This window comes from Mustela lutreola, chromosome 4 (genome assembly GCF_030435805.1).
Source record: "Mustela lutreola isolate mMusLut2 chromosome 4, mMusLut2.pri, whole genome shotgun sequence".
NCBI lineage: Eukaryota > Metazoa > Chordata > Mammalia > Carnivora > Mustelidae > Mustela > Mustela lutreola.
Window position 1 is genome coordinate 152,971,053 of NC_081293.1, and position 16,817 is coordinate 152,987,869.

General features: G+C 39.5%; 1 long non-coding RNA gene across 2 annotated transcripts in view; it reads left to right on the forward strand.

The window, feature by feature from the left end:
• Positions 1–16,817, forward strand: part of LOC131829530 (uncharacterized) — a 64,569-nt gene that overhangs the window by 1,805 nt on the left and 45,947 nt on the right. Inside the window, exons 1-2 of one of the 2 annotated variants that reach the window (XR_009352898.1) lie at positions 13,733–13,948; positions 14,069–14,187. This is a non-coding gene — a long non-coding RNA (uncharacterized LOC131829530). Of the gene's footprint in view, positions 1–930; positions 1,036–13,732; positions 13,949–14,068; positions 14,188–16,817 lie in introns of those variants that run through there. The other variant, XR_009352899.1, reaches the window with a different exon arrangement.

Here is a 16,817-nt window from a genome sequence, read left to right on the forward strand (position 1 = left end):
TTTAAAGTGAAAAAGTGGTTTCGAGAGAGGAAATTTGGGAGATGCATATGAATTTCGAGTAAATATGGAAAAAATAACTTCAGTCCTGAGAAAATCTAGTTGGCTAAACCGAAATAGATAAAACAAGCAGGTGGTAAGAAGATGGAAGACTCTTCTAGAAATCATAAACATCATATATTTTATAGTAAAATAATTCAAACACTGCCAGATATGAACTAAAAAATAAAACTCTTGGGACCCCTGGTTGGCTCAGTGGGTTAAGCCTCTGCCTTTGGCTCAGGTCATAATCCCAGGGTCCTGGGATCAAGTCCCACATCAGGCTCCTTGTTCGGCAGGGAGCCTCCTTCTGCCTCTGCCTGCCTCTCTGCCTGCCTCTCTGCCTGCTTGTGTGCTCTCTCTCTCTTTTTCTCTCTGATAAATAAAATCTTAAAAATAAATAAAAAATAAAACTCTCTTGTTTCTTTCTGACTTCTTTACCATTCATTGTTATAACCTCTGTTAATATTTTGGGTATATCTTTTTAGTTATATTTATATCTACATATATATACACACACACACACAACTATATGTATCTATTGTTTGTTTACACAAATGGGATAATACTAAACAATACCCTTCAATGCTTTGAATTTTGAATTAATAATATATCTAAAGTCTCTTCTTAACACATTTAATCTCTTGCATTCTTTGTAATGATTGCATGGAATTCCAGGGTATGGATGTGACCATTTAAAACTTTATGTTATTTCAACCATTGCTGCAATGCATATACTTATACATTTGCAGATTTGTGCAAATATGTTCATAGGGTAAATTTTTAGCAGTGTAAATGCTGGGAAAAAGAGATGTATATTTACAATGTTGACACATATTTCAAGTTGGCCACTAGAATGATTGTACTGTCTTTTCTTCTTCTTTTTTTTTTAAGTAGGCTCCATGACTGGAGCCCAACACGGAGCTTGAACTTACTACCCGGAGATCAAGACTTGAGCTGAGATCAAGAGTTGGATGCTTAACTGACTGAGCCACCCAGGTACCCCATAGAACGATTATACTGTCTTATCCTCCGGCTAATAGTATGTTTGCCTATTTTCCCACACCAGGCTAATACAATGGTTTATCATGGGGAACACCTGTGTGTGAGTGAATTTTCCCAACATGTTTTCTGCACAGCCATATGGTGAGAGCCCAGCCCCCGGGGCTCTGATAAATGCAGTGAGGTGCAGAAGTCAGACCACAAGGCAGGAAGTCCTGTTAGTCAAGATAAAAAGTGATTGCTCCACAAAACACACCAAGATCAGTTGAATTTTATAATAACCTATCAATATGGGGGAATTGGAATTAAATCACGTTAATTCATCATTCAGGAAATATTTGCTGAGAAGTTGTAAGTGACTTTTCCATTGGACTTTAAGCCCCTTGAGAACAAAAGCTTTGTCTTGTTATCTTTGTGGCTTCTACAGATTTATGGGGTGAGGCCTGGCCTAAGGTTGTTTTAATTGTCGTTACTGTTTATTTGCTTGCTCTAATTTGGCCATTTATTATCCTCTACATCCTTGGCTATATACGTGGCTCTGTCTGAGGCTAGGGATTCAAGATGGCGGACACTTAATTCTTCTCTCAGCAGCTCACAAGAGGAGAGACAGGGAGATGTAAACCAGTCTGAATATTCACATAGTACGGGCAAAATGAACAATGAGCAACTAACTCTGATGGCGTAAATAGTTTCCTTAAAGTTTCTTTGAGCTGGGTCTTGGAAGATGATTAGAGAACTGTTTCCATAGCAACAGGGTAGGCCTTCTAGACAGAGGAAACCACAAAAGGAGGGTAAAGCTTTGTGGGAATGCTGGTGTGAATGGCTCACAGGGAGGAAGGGAGGCAGAAAGGAAAGCAATGCCTACTTACGAGGAGGCAGAGAGTCAATCATTCTGGAGCATAAAGGGAGGGAGGTATAAGGAAAAAGTGGGGTTCTCACTCAGGCTCTAAGTCTGAATTGCAGTAGGGCATTCAAAAGTCAGGGAAATCCTGTAGCTTTAAAGTGCCTCATTTGTAAAATGGAACATATAGGCTACAGAGTCTCTAATATATTTCTGAAATTCTGTGGCCTTTGAGCTATAAGATTTGAACTTGCCTGCAAGGACTTTATCTTTTGTTCTGTGGGCCAAGGAGCCCTGTGTGATACTTCAGGGTGTTCCTTTACAATGGTAGCTAGTGGCTCGTTATAATTGGGCTGGAACTAACTATCAGGGCCACTTACTGTGATCTCAAGACTGCATACACTTTTTAGTAGTCCCCCCCCCCCCAAAAGATACTAATGAGAATGAAGAAGAAAACAAAACAATAGCAGGCAGTATAAATTTTTTGATAATTACTCTTCAGATGCAACTAAATCCTATCTTTACGGGAAGTTGCACAGACAACTGCTTAAATTGTTTCTCTGAAGTATATTGCAGAGTTGGATGTCAAGTATTCTGTTTCTTGGATTCATACATTGGAACAATTTCGTAGGATTTGTTAAGTATGCCATCTATGGCCTCATCTGTGGCAGGGGGAAACATTTGGACTGAGGCAACATCTAAAGACAGAGAGAGCCCTGTGACCTTTTGATTAGAGACCTCCCTCCAAGCTGACACCAGTACTCTTTGAGAATTATTAGCCAGCTCATCTTGTCCAAAAGAATGAGAGACTTGGTTTAAGTCTGTGCTGACTTCCAGATGAACTTTACGTAATTCCCCTAATTTTTAGGCTCAGGATTTTCCACGTTGTATCTGAGGCCATCTAGAAGAAAACAAAATAAACACAGGCAGACTTCCCCTAGGATCAAATATGTGGCACAATAACATCTCTTGTGACCAGGGACTAGCCCAAGATTAGGGAGTTGGATGAAATGATTGAATTATTGAAGAAGGATGTTCTGTCAGCCCTACTGGTCCCTGTTCAGTGTCTTGAATTTTACAAATGAAAGCGCGAGGTCTGAGAGGCTCTGCTGAAACCTCACAGCGTTGAGCCGTCTGCTCCACATGTTGATGTTGGGGATTTCCAACATAGTTTCCCATGAGATCACCTCCTATGTGGAATCCTCTGCAGTGACCTCCAAGAGGAACTCCTGACAAGACCAAATTTGTTATTGTCATTGACAGGGAACAATGCCTGGATGATGAGAATAAATTTCCAATTTTCTCAGATATCAAACAGAAGCACAAGGTTATTGAGAGTATGAAGAGAGAGAATTCTTGCTGTATAGGGGTGTAGGTGGCAATCACTAATCATTGTTGGGACTTTGGGGACATGAAATCCTCATTCAGACAACAGTCTTTCATAATGATTTACTCTCAGATTCAAGGAGGAGAGTAAACATTGTTTTGAAGGAATGTCATTGTGGACAAATGTGTCCCTTAACCAGTATGAGACAGAGCAACTGGCGGAGCCCGGCACATGATCATCAGGTGTCTGGAGCTCATGTATTTGTATAGCAGCAAAAATCAGAAGATCCAAAGGATGCATCTGGGAGCCATGAGCAACAGATGAATGTTAGTTTTGAGGGCCTGAATGCTAAGACATCACTCTGGAATTTTTTTATGGCCATGATTTACTAAGATTATTGATATTAACTTTCCAGTATTTGCATATTTCCAGTATTTCATATTTCTGAAACTCTGTTGTGATTGTGGAGTTTGACTCCTTCTGGAGAAGCTTAGGAAAGAACAAAATTATATCACCTAGAATTGATGTCGCAAAATTTGTACGTGCTTATGATCTAGCAAAGTAACCAGACCATATCTGGGTGGTCAGTAGGAACTAATCAAATGATGAATGAAGAAGGAAGGAAGGACTCAATGTTAGATAAAATATAAAATAGTAACTGAACTGTTCTTAGCCTCGTATGTCAGTACCTGCGTATGAAGAGAGAAAGGACCGCAAGCTTAAATATGTAGTTGGTAGGATTTAACTTCTTGTCACTAAAAGTTGAAAAAAGAGAAAAAAAATGCTCAATTTCTTTCTTTCTTTTTTTTTTTTTTTTTTTAAAGATTTCATTTATTTATTTGACAGACAGAGATCACAAGCAGGCAGAGAGGCAGGCCGAAAGAGAGAGAGGAAGAAGCAGGCTCCCAGCCGAGCAGAGAGCCCGATGCGGGACTCGATCCCAGGACCCCGGGATCACGACCCGAGCCGAAGGCAGCGGCCCAACCCACTGAGCCACCCAGGCGCCCCCAAAATGCTCAATTTCTAACGCCCATCACATCCTTCAAAAGACCTAATTATAGGAAGACCTCTCAGAGTAGATCTCATTTAAATCCAGACATGTCATGAATTGACTTGCAATCTTAAGTTTCTGTTCTGACAAAATAGATTTGAATAAATCACACATGCTTTGTAAACTGTACTAGTGTCTCAACACTTAAAGCCCATGAAGCTCCTAACACTGAAGTTAAAACTGAGGAGGGAACGAAGAGCCAATAGAAACTTGCAAAAGTCATTCCAAATTTGTGGGGGAGGGGTTGGGGGGGAAACACAGATTGTCAAGATAAAGCAGGAAAGTTCCAATAAGGAATCCAATTTTTTTTTTTCACCATAGTAGACATATATAGCATCTTCAGTAAATGAAATTCAAATTATATACAGAAGACTGAATTCTTACGAAGGTCATTTAACTGCAGAAGACAGAGCCCATTCTTCACATCATAGAGCTATGGAGAATATAGTGTCATACCCAGAATTGGATTTCTGGTATAAAATGTAAGAGAGCTTGAGGATAAAACCTACATAATAAGTTTTATTTGGCATCAACATTTTAACTTCAGATCTTAAGAGGCCACCCAAACCAGGAGAGAGAAAAAGCAATTCTTCAATGGCCAATGGAGCTGTTTTAAGAAGCACCTGATCTTTCTTCATCTCCTGTTGAATTCAAGACAGTCGCTTAGTGTACTTTTTTGCAGGGTAAAAGGTTCTGTGATTGGAGATGCTACTATGATAGTTTTCAAAGTGAGATGAACAGGTGAGACACATCAAGATGCTTGTTAAATTTTAAGGGCAAAACCCTTTATCCCTGAAATCAGCAGTAAAACCTTCCCTTGTGATTCTTAAGCACATCCAACTTTGAGACCACCTGTGCTTAGGGTTGCCAGGGTATGATCTAAAGTGATTGCTTGGTTCCTTTAAATATTGGAAGTTATATGCTGGAGGAAATCAGCATGGTTAAAGAAATATTTCATTTAACATATAAAAACTGCTTTATTATATTTCTTGGTAGAAAAATGGTATATGTTCATTGTAAAAATACAAATGATTTTTTTGGGAAAATATAAAGGATTTTATACACTCTTTAGATTAGTGATATTAACTCTTTGCAAATCATGTTTGTTGCAAATATTTTTATTTGTCATTTGCTTTTTTTTATTACAGGGATTTTACTTTTTTTAAATGAAATAAAATGTATCAGGTTTTCCCTTTTCATTTCTGGCTTTGACTCATGATAAGAAAGAGTGCCATTTTTCCTGGCAATAAAAATCTTTATTATTTTTTCCCCTCTTACTTTTACAGTTCCAATTTTTACATTTAAATTGTTGATCCCTCTGGAATTTAACTCAGTATAAAGAATGAGACTGGGATCCAGCTCTATTTATTTTTTCCAAATGGCTATCTAGTTTTTCCAAGATCATTTCTTGAATAATTTATCTTATTCCCATTGATATAAAATGCTGCTTTTATTATGTACTAAATGTCCATATATACTTTCCGGGCTCTACCATGGTCATTTGATGGCTCCATGCATTTTTGTGCCAAGACCACACATTTTAATATCTCATAACTATTCACTTTCGGAATTTTCCTGGCTATTTGAGCGTTTATTCTTCTAGATAGATTTTAGAATCATTTTTTAAAGGTTCAGAGATGATTCTTTTGGGATTTTCATTAGAATTGCATTTTATATATAGATTAATTTGGGGGGGAGAATTGGTTTTTTCACAATTCTGTGTCTTAGATGAGAATATTCCTCTGTAGGTGTGTAACACAGATTTTACCTGTGTCGCATTGTGTTTGTTTCTGGGTGTTTCTGTGGGTTTTGTTGGTTTTATGATTAATCATATGATTTCTAGGTATGTGCCACCCTCTGGCATTGACTGTAAGCTCAGAGCTAGATTGTGGTGTTTCAGGGTGTCAGTATGCAATAGAAGCCTACCAAGGGGATCTTCCATGTAACTTCCAGGTTGCGATGAGGCTTTGGGCAGATTCTCCTCTCTAAGCTTCTTTTCCCCATCTGGGAAATAGGAAACCTGGCAAGAATCTGTAAGCATCAGTGATGATACCTGAATCATTTTACATAGGGCTTAGTACTTGGAATCATCTTACATAGGGCTAGCACTCCACTCAGAAATTGGAACTACTTGAGGGCCAGGTTAAGCAGTTCATTTCAGAATTCCTCACAAGTTTGAGATACCATGAAGCTTTCAAAAACATATCCACAGCCAGCAGATTTTTAAAAACTGCTCTTCATGGGGTGCCTAGGTGCCTCAGTCGGTTAAGCGGTTAAGCGTCTGCCTTCGGTTCAGGTCATGATCCCAGGCCTGGGATCCAGCCCTGGGTCAAGTTCCCTGCTTAGTATGGAGTCTGCTTCTCCTTCTGCCCCTCCTATTGCTCATGCTCTCTCTCCCTCTCTCTCTCAAATAAATAAATAAACTCTTTTTTTAAAAAGCTCTTAATAAAAGCACTGTTTTAACACCCTTCCCTCCCAATACCCCTCCTTCTCACGACAGCATATTTCATGTGAATAAGAGAGCTCATCCAGTGACTGTCTAGTTATGAGCATGATCATTGCTGAAAGGTTTGGTCCCAGCCAGATTGCAACAGGAGGCCTGATTCTTTTTCATACACTGTTAATTAATGGTTGCTTGGGGAATTGGGGGAGGGGTTTCAATGTGTTAATGGCTTAGAAAAATACATCTGTGGTACATAGACCATTTGGAGTACCCAGTTAAGAATGATTTGCCACCTATAGGAGAGCTTAAAGAAGGCTTTCACAAACATGGGCATTCAGCTAAACCAATAGTTAGCCCCACATTCTTAATGACACAATCACCAGCATAACCAATTCAGCATAATGGCCTGTGAATACTGAAACAATTATTTTGGATAATAAAACAACACTTTTAATTTGCTTGACACCAAATTTGACCTATGTGGATCATCTGATGGTGAGGTGAGGGGAAAGGGAGTCTGTTGAGTTCTAAATACATTATAAAGCGATAGCACTTAATGCACATAATGTACTTCAGGTCTGAGATGCTTTAAATGGCTAAGTGGAAAAATGAAACAATTATCAGAATATACTATTGCTTTGGAATTTACCAAATACTTCATAATTTATGTACTGATTGCCATAATTTTCTTAAACCTTGAAGTTGATGCAATTTGATTAAATTTGCTCATTTTAAACACCTACTGTGGGAAGTGCTATGAGAGATAAAATCAGTCAATTTTTGTTAGGTAAAAAATAATACTGTGTTCTAGGAGGAAAATGTAAACTGAATTCATTGCTTCACTATCTTTATATCTGTTTTCAGACACTACAAACTGTTTTTATTCTGTGTTTTTAAAAAATTGATTGTTTACATCTTTTTTTTTTTTTAAGATTTTATTTATTTATTTGACAGAGATCACAAGTAGGCAGAGAGGCAGGCAGAGAGAGGAAGGGACGCAGTCTCCCCACCAAGCAGAGAGCCCGATACAGGACTCGATCCCAGGACCCCGGGATCATGACCTGAGCCGAAGGCAGAGGCTTAACCCACTGAGCCACCCAGGCCCCTGTTTACATCTTTTTAAAAAGTTTTATTTATTTAAGCAATTTCTACTCTCAACGTGGGGCTCTAACTCACAACCCCAAGATCAAGAGTTGCCCACTCTTGTGACTGAGCCAGCCCCTAATTGAGTTTTCATCCAGTGTTTTAAAATTCCTTTGGGAAGTAGGTGAGTTTTAAATCCTAAATAATTCAAAAGCCTCCTTATATATACCTCCTAAGCGGGTGACCAAGACAGCCGTCTGTATTTTCATCTCATAGTTTGTTGGTGTAAGCAAGGACTCTTGCTTTTTCATTTGGAAGGAAAAGAGCTGGGCGCACACTTCTGAGGCACATACCATGTGTATATCAGGGATTCCAGTTGGCCTCTTCAGTTGCCTGATTTCAAAGTAATATTCCTAATGCATTGATGATTGAAATTTGACAATTAATGACTTTTTGCCAACTATTTATCCCATTAAAAGACAAATGTTTGCTGGAAAATACTATGAGTTATTAGTCATTTACATCTTAGAATGAATTTATAACTATTTTCTTAAAATAAGTAAAGGAGATATTAGAAAGTATGTTAAGGGAAAAAAAAATTGATGCTAGCTAAAGTCATCTACCAGATTATAATTAAAAGCCAGATAGTTTATAGAGTCCTTAAAAAAAAGATTTACTTACTTATTTATTTATTTACTGGGGGGCACGAGAGAGAGAGTGAGCATGTGCCAGCTCAGGTGCACAGGAGAGAGTGGCAGAGGGAGAGAGAATTCTGAGCAGACTCTGTGCCAAGTGCAGAGCATGACATGGGGCTTGATCCCATGACCCCGAGATCACAACCTGAGCCAAAATCAAGAGTAGGATGCTTAACCAACTGTGCCACCCAGACGCCCCTAGTGTCCTATTGTGATAGCAGATTTTGATGCGTTAGAGATAGTGTTATACTGTATATATCTTACTCTTGTTTTCTACTTAGCATTTTATCTGTTCATCCAGTGACTGCATACTATTCCAGTGAATGACTTCACCAGAATTATTGTTCTGTTATTCTACTGTTCAACAATTGCATCTTATTGACTTATAATATAAAAGGTCTGCATACTACCTTTTTTTTTTTTTAAAGATTTTATTTATTTATTTGACACAGAGAGAGAGATCACAAGTAGGCAGAGCAGCAGGCAGAGAGAGAGAGATAGGGGAAGCAGGCTCCCTGCTGAGCAGAGAGCCCGATGCGGGGCTCGATCCCAGGACCCTGAGATCATGGCCCGAGCCAAAGGCAGAGGCTTTAACCCACTGAGCCACCCAGGCGCCCCTCCAAACTACCTTTTTATAAATGTATTTGCTTCCTTTTTTTCCTCTTTTTATTTGGATTTTTTAATATTGGGCTTTTCTTCTCTGAAATGTACCTGTACATATAAACACTAATCATCGTTAAGTGGCCCTCTTGCCTTTTCAGGATTAGGGGGCTACATGTAAAGTATCCTACTTCACTGCTGTTCCAAGTGTGGTCTATGGACCAGTGCATGTCCGTGAACCGTTTGTTACTGATCTACAATGAGAAAAATACATAAATTGAGAGGAAGTGTTTAGATATTAAAGCTTCATAGTGATTTGACATTGTTGCCCCATCCAAGAAGTGGTCAGAGGATTATCTTAGAGAATATTGAGCAGGCTGAGCTCTGAGTCTTGTGTGGTGGGAATCTGTAGGCGTATGGAACTCTGTATTGGTCCGTGGCAGATTGCACAAAATAAATAAGCCAACAAACCGGTTCTTCACTTTGCACAGGCTGAGAAACACTGTCGTAGATCAGAGTAGAGAGTGCAATGAGCTGGGGTCTCAAAAGCTTGATCAACTCTCACAGCGGGGAGCATAGGACAATAGTTAGAAGACAGGCTTGGTTCACACCCCAGTTCTAACTTCTATTTAGCAATTACTAAAATTACTGAAATGCTCTGTGCCTTGGTTTCCTCATCGGTAAAAAAAGAGTAGAATTAACTTCATAAAATGATCCTACAGAGAAACAACTTCGCACACTGCCTGGCCTGTATTAAAGGCTTAATAAATGGAAGCTACTGTCATTATGTCATTAAACAGCACCCCAAGCAGAAGTTTGGGAAGGATTCCTTTATGAATTATTAATTGCAAAACATACAGCTCTCGAGTGAACTCCCCCTTTCTGATGCCTAAATATGATCCCAGGGCTGTTTGTGTTTATCTTCTACAGAGGACGGGGCCACATCCCCTGCCGGGCAGCCTGGCTCAGAGCTGACAGGCCAGGAAATCTCAGACCCTTCAGAACACTCATCTCCTCTCCTTCCTGCACTGCCACCAACTCATCAAAAGCTCTGAGTGCTTATCTCACAATTGCCAGATGTCTATCTATTTGGGATTGTCCTGAGTTTTACTACCTTGTCCTGTTTACAATCCACATGGGCACACAATGGCCCCGTGTCTGTCTGAGACCATGTAGGAGACATGTATCCACACCAGCACACCAGGATCTGGTGGGTGTCTAGTCCTGTCCCTGCTGTTGACCCACTCGCTACCCTGCAGGCTTAATGTAGCACAAGAGCCGGAAGAGTGTCAGGGTTGATGTTGAAGATCTGGATTTTTATCCTGACTCTGCTACTTTAGGCTCTCTGAGCCTCAGCATCCTCATCTGCAAAATGGGGCCATAACACTAACTCTACTGTACAGCTCAGGCGACTAAATGAGATAAGCTTTTGAGAAGTGCTCTGTGGAATAATAAAAGCAACTTTCCTCCCATCTTTCCAGGGTTAGTTATATGCCTTCTCTTTTCCTGCTTTGTACTGTGCTAAGTGTGCAATGCCTCACACAATGTGCATTTCCCACTAAAGCATATGTTTATAAAGGCAGGGAATTGTCTATTTTATTTATTGTTCTATTCCCAAGTTTTAGAAGAGCGCCTCGGGCTAGCGGATGTTCAATTAGTACATGTTGAACAAATTAATTAAAGTGAATTATATAGTCATGTTTTCTGCTGTCTCCTTTAGGAGACTTTCAGCTCTGAGCAGCAGAAAACCCTGACTCAACTTGCGAAATCACTGAGGACATCTATTATTTCATACAACTAGAAGTTAGAAAGTAGAGAGGTTCCGTGGTTGGTTAATTTGATGGCTCACTAACATCATGCCTGGTCCAGCTCCTTCTCATCATTCTGTTCTGTCATTGTCAGGCTAGCTGATCTCATAGTCATAAATGGCTGCTACCGTTGGAGGTACCATATCTGGACACAGTCATATCCAAAGGAAATTGAGAGAGCCTCTCCCTTCTTTGGATATCCTTTCATGCAGAAGCCCAGAAACCCTTCAGCTGACATTTGCTCGCTTACACACCTAAACCAGTCACTGGCCTGGATCAGTTAGGATTAATCCTGAGTTACGCGTGGGAAGGGCAGATGTCTGAACTGATTCTGGCCTTTGCCAAAGAGGAAGAACAGAGGGTAGAAAACTGTGTTGGATATACCTGGTCTTTGGAGGCTTAGGGGTAAAAAAAAAAAAAAAAAAAGAATGATTAAACAAAAATTAATTAAACAAGTGCACAACCAAGTAGCTGTTTATGTTATATGCAAATTAAGGCTGGGATAATAAGTGAAGAGAGAATTGCATTTTGAGAGTTGGAGGACCGCACCCTACCCAGCTTCCTGAGTCAAGTACAAATATGTTTAGCGTTGCCAACCGGTTGTGTCAAAGCAGATGCTTAAATGCAAGATGAAGTAGAATAAGATATATTTTGCAGTGTGGCAGTGTCTCATGGATTAGGTTAGAAATTAGGACCCACTGTTCTTGCTGCGGTATAATCTCACTAATGCTTCCTCAATGAATTCAAAGCACACACTAATCCACTTGGCCAGGCTAGGCTAGTGTTGTCTCTGGTATTTTCAAGGGAAAAATGGTTTGCAAAGGAAATGAAGAGTTCAGTAGGAGTATAGGGAAGTGTTAAATTATTCTTAATATTCTGGCATAGGAAATATTGTATGTAAATAATATATTTGTAAAAGATTTTATTTATTTATTTATTTGTCAGAGAGAGAGAGAGAGAGAGCGAGCAGGCGCATGCACAAGCAGGCAGAGTGACAGGCAGAGGTGGAGAGAGAAGCAGGTCCCCGCTGAGCAAGGAGCCCGAAGTGGGTCTCGATTCCAGGACCCTGGGATCATGACTTGAGCTGAAGGCTGTGGCTTAACTGACTGAGCCACCCAGGTGTCCCTGTATGTAAATAATATTTATTGGCTTATTTAAGCAGGTCCCTGGAACCTATACTTGACACATTTAATGGCTTGTGGTTGTGGGTACTACATGTATTTGGAATTAACCAAACCAGTACATTCTAAAATACTTTGTAATGCAAATACTCTTAATTTGGCCATTGCCATTCCTGCAGTTAGCTTAGATTTGTGGGTTTTTCTTGTGTCTTAAAACCTCAGATACTTAGTGGTAATTAGACTACAGGAAGCTAGCTCCTCCTTCTGGTGCCGCTATTGTGAAAGTTGCTTAGGGTCAGCTGTAGGTCCACATTTAGTGGAAGCTGTTTAGGGCACAGAAGCCAAGTGTAAAGGGCTGTGAAGCCAAAGCATCTGTATACAAAGGCAAGTTTGGTTACTTATCTGTGTGACCACACAGAGAGTTCTACTAACTCTCCTTGTCTTGGTTTCCCCATCCGTAAAATGGGAATAATAGTACACATAGTGCTGTGATGATGAATACGTGAATTAGTATATAAAATTCTTATAGCAGTGCTTGGCTTACAGAAAGTATTATAAAAATATTTTCTATTTATTATCATATTTGAATATATGAACTCAATATGAATAGATTAAATCATATCTATTATGATTTAAAGGACAACGTTTGGCCAATTACAAATCACTTTCTTTCTAGGTCCCTTGAAATGCAACATGTTCCTCAGTGCATGTGCAAATTTTGTCTAGCATGTCTCAGATAGGACAGTCATATTATAGCTGGGTGGCATTGGATGCAACAGACTTAAATAAAATTAACTACTCAGTTACTTCTCAAGCAGTTTTCAATGATTTTATTCCAATGTATAATGATGGGCATTCTCACTTTTGCCTCCCCCTGAGTTAAACATAGTAAACATTTAATATATACTTAAAGCACTGAACTAAGATAAAAATTACTGTTTAGGCTTGAACCAAGTTGACTTACTTTTGTCATCTGTTTAGAAATTATCATTACTTTGCCATAGAGCCAGAAAAAAATTGAATAACAACCTATTTTAAAGTAAAATTCTTCTACATGAATTATCCCAATTAACCCCTGAAAGGGGTTAGGATGTATCTGAATTTACCAATGAATTGAGTGATCCTCTGTTTGCCTTCGTGGATCTGGGACTTTAATCCTCTGTTAAGGGTGTTGGTCTAATGTGGGCATGTAAGTCACGTGTTCTTATCTATATAGTTCTGAGTAGCCTGAAGTTTATAGATATTGGAGAGTTGCTTTGTATCCTATATTCAAGCTGGGAGTAAAGGGAAAGCAATTGACTTCTTGTCAGTTTCTGGAATTCTTTCTCTCCATCCACACAGCAAAGCATTGTCTCATCTTAGGTTCTAGCTTAGTCTGCAAGAGGAAATCAGACACACTCAGAACACCATTTATGGCCTTCCCACATGGAGCTTTCTAAGAAAAGTTAGGAGCTTATTAAGGCCTTAGGAGGATACTGACATGGCAGTTCATCTCTAGCTCCATGTGACTCTCTGGATGTCTATGACTCAATCCTTTCATTGATCCTTTCTAGAGTGAATTTGAAAGTGGAATCTCCTCTAAGTTCTGCCCCCAAGTTATAGTGCCCCCAAATTCTGACTCAGCATTCCTATCTGTTATAGACCTTCCATGTTTTCCTATGGTACTTATCACAAATTGTCCTTTCTATTTCTTTTCCTGAGTGTTTGCAGGAATGAGTCAGAGCTTTCTCGTAATACGTGAGCAGCCCAGAGGAAAATGCCGTTATTTTAAGAGCTAGCCAGGAATTCCTTTCAGGGAGGAGACTGTCTACCACCTTAATGGAAGCATTTGGCTGAGAAGATAAGACCTCCAGAGATAACCTCAACAGTCTGGAGCTACAGGAGGAGAGAGCAAGTTGCTGTGTGAAAGTTTACAGGGATTGTGAATATGGGAGAGCAGAGGTGAGAGACTAAATAAGGCAGAAAGCAAGATGGTGGCACGCGTTGGATCTGATGATAGACTTTTAAGGACGGAAAGAGTCTGTTCCACATGAATACTGTTTCTGTGTGGTGTTTTGGCAGAAATCAAGTAAAAGGGGTCACCTTTAAAATCTTGGTTGGCATGGGGCAGCCATAGGACGTGAGAGACAGTGAGGTCAAGAATCTGGCCCAGAGAAGTCACTGGAGAGAGAAGTAACTATGTAAGTATAATTTTTCCGGAATCTTCAGGAATCTAGGGGAGAGCATCAGACTTCTCATAGGATGTGGGGTGGACACTTGGGCCAGTTTTTTATTTAGATCTCAAAGGAGGTAGTGACTTCAGCTGAAAGCCTTGTTCTATTTGTACCAGGGACAAAAGTGGTTTTTAGTTGAAGAATTTTTGCTGTACTGTTACAGAGATGAATGAAACCTTAAAGTAAATTGTATGACTTATGTGTCTCATAAGAAGAAAAAACATATCAATAGCATTTCAAAAAGTTATTTTAAAGGATTTCCTTATTCTAATAGATAGAGATTGCCTTTGGATAATATAGATATTCCAAATATTTAAAGAAGTTATCCGAAGCGACGTAGACATCAATTAGAGTTCTGTAATTAGAATTATAGAAGCTTCCTACTGCAAAATAGAGGGCAATATTTCAATATTTCAGGTTTACTGTGCTGTTAGAACACAGTACCTGATGCATTTTCATATACCATGGCTTTAATAATTCTTTCTAACTAACCATTTTGATAGATATTTAATAGTTTCTTAATTAATGTTGGAGTAAAACCCATTTATATTCATGTTCATTTCCAGTCCTCCTTCTCTCCAGGCAAAGTCTGTCTGCCTCCTGCACACACTACTACCCAAACCAGTAATGACACAGAATCCAATCAGAAAAGCAGCATAAAGATGAAAGGTCTTACCAATGAGAAGTGAACTTGCTAAAGTACACCTTTCAATGAATTTGGACAAAACTGAAAAATGTTGTTGATATCAGGTCCTTAGGCTGATTACTGAAGTGTTCGATTTTTCAGTATGTCAATTCATCACTGTCTACCTGGTTATATTTAACACTTTCTCCTGTTTCCAGTGTGTCTGCTGAGATAGGCAATCGCCGTCACATGATATCTACCTCTCAGGAAGGTCAGCAGACCATTTGGGGGGCCGTGGTTTCAGCTGCCTCAATTCTTTCTCAGGTAGTGCTGACAGCAGATGGAGCCTCAGTGTCTTGCAGGATCTAAAATATTAATAAGATTAGGGCTTTTATCCTTCAAACAGTTTAGCCTTTCTTTTTAGAAGCTCTGCAAAAATGTCTAATCTGCTAATTTATAACACTGGCTCTTCAGGAAGACACCAAAACACCGCTTTGTACCAGAGTCCTTCCTTTTTGTTTTGCGCAAGTGCTGGTTCACATATTAAATCACTCTCATTTTTCAGAGACACTTGGATGAGTTTAATTCCATTTTGAGATGAGAGGTCTTGGGGTGCGTTTTAATAAATAGTTGATGGAAATGTTAGCCTTGGGGGTCATTCTTATTTACAAAATTAGGGATGGCGTCTCTGAGGCAGGCTTAACTTTCTGGACGAATCAGGGTTTTACAAATGTGGACGGTACTCTCATGAGCCAGGTTCGCTGTACTTTCCAGAACATGGTGATCCATGGTTTTATTTTTAGAAGCACTGATTAAATTGTAGTGCACTGCTGTGTGATATCAATTAAAATAACCATTGTCTATTCAATAGTGTGTGTGTGTGTGTGTGTGTGTATAAAGCAAAATTCACTTTTGTGCGTATATCCTGCAAAAAATACATTTATCATACAGTGTGCATTTCAGATATTTTTGTAAAAGACAGTAATGGCATTAGTTTAGCTAACCCATTCTAGTTGGGCAATGAGCATCAATTTTTTTAATTAAGAATTTTAGGTTCTGGGGGCGCCTGGGTGGCTCAGTGGGTTAAGCCGCTGCCTTCGGCTCAGGTCATGATCTCAGGGTCCTGGGATCAAGTCCCACATCGGGCTCTCTGCTCAGCGGGGAGCCTGCTTCCCCCCGTCTCTCTGCCTGCCTCTGCCTACTTGTGATCTCTCTCTCTCTCTGTCAAATAAATAAATAAAATCTTAAAAAAAAAAGAATTTTAGGTTCTGTAAATTTATAGTACAATTACAATTTACTTCGTATGGAAGAGGGTCTTTGCCCCATGCCACCATTAGCAAAATGCCCACTTTTATTATCTGCTGACCATTTCAAAGGCAGATGAATTTTAGAGGAAGAATCACCATTTTTTCTATTGCTTTGAAATTTTTCATTATATGTTAATTGTTGGTCAGCAGAACGCAACCATGAAGACTTTTGACTTAAATCAACTTTCTCTTCTCTTCTCTTCTCTTCTCTTCTCTTCTCTTCTATTCTCTTCTCTCCTCACCTCTTCTCGCCTCGCCTCTCCTCTCCTCTCCTCTTCTCCTCCCTCTGTCCCTCCCTCCCTCCCTTCCTTCCTTCCTCTCCTCCTTTCTTTCTAAGAAAAAGCCAATTCATCAGGTAGGGAAGGACTGCCTTTTGCAGTCTCAGGTCCTGCCAGAGACAAATGACTGTAAAAATTTAAAATCAATCATTAACAGATTAGCTGTTGGTCCAAAGTAAATAGCAATCAGCTTATTAGGCATCAGGCAGAGTGAGATAAAGGGGAAGAAGTATTGAAAATGAGGATGTTGTCTGGGGCTCTGCTTGGGGGCAGCACACAAGGAAGCTGCTTCTTTGAGACTTTAATTACAAATGGAAAACAAGGTAGTTGGCTGAGTAGGTTGAATCTCTGGTTGTGTTAAATAGAGTCCTGTGGTTTTCTGTTCTA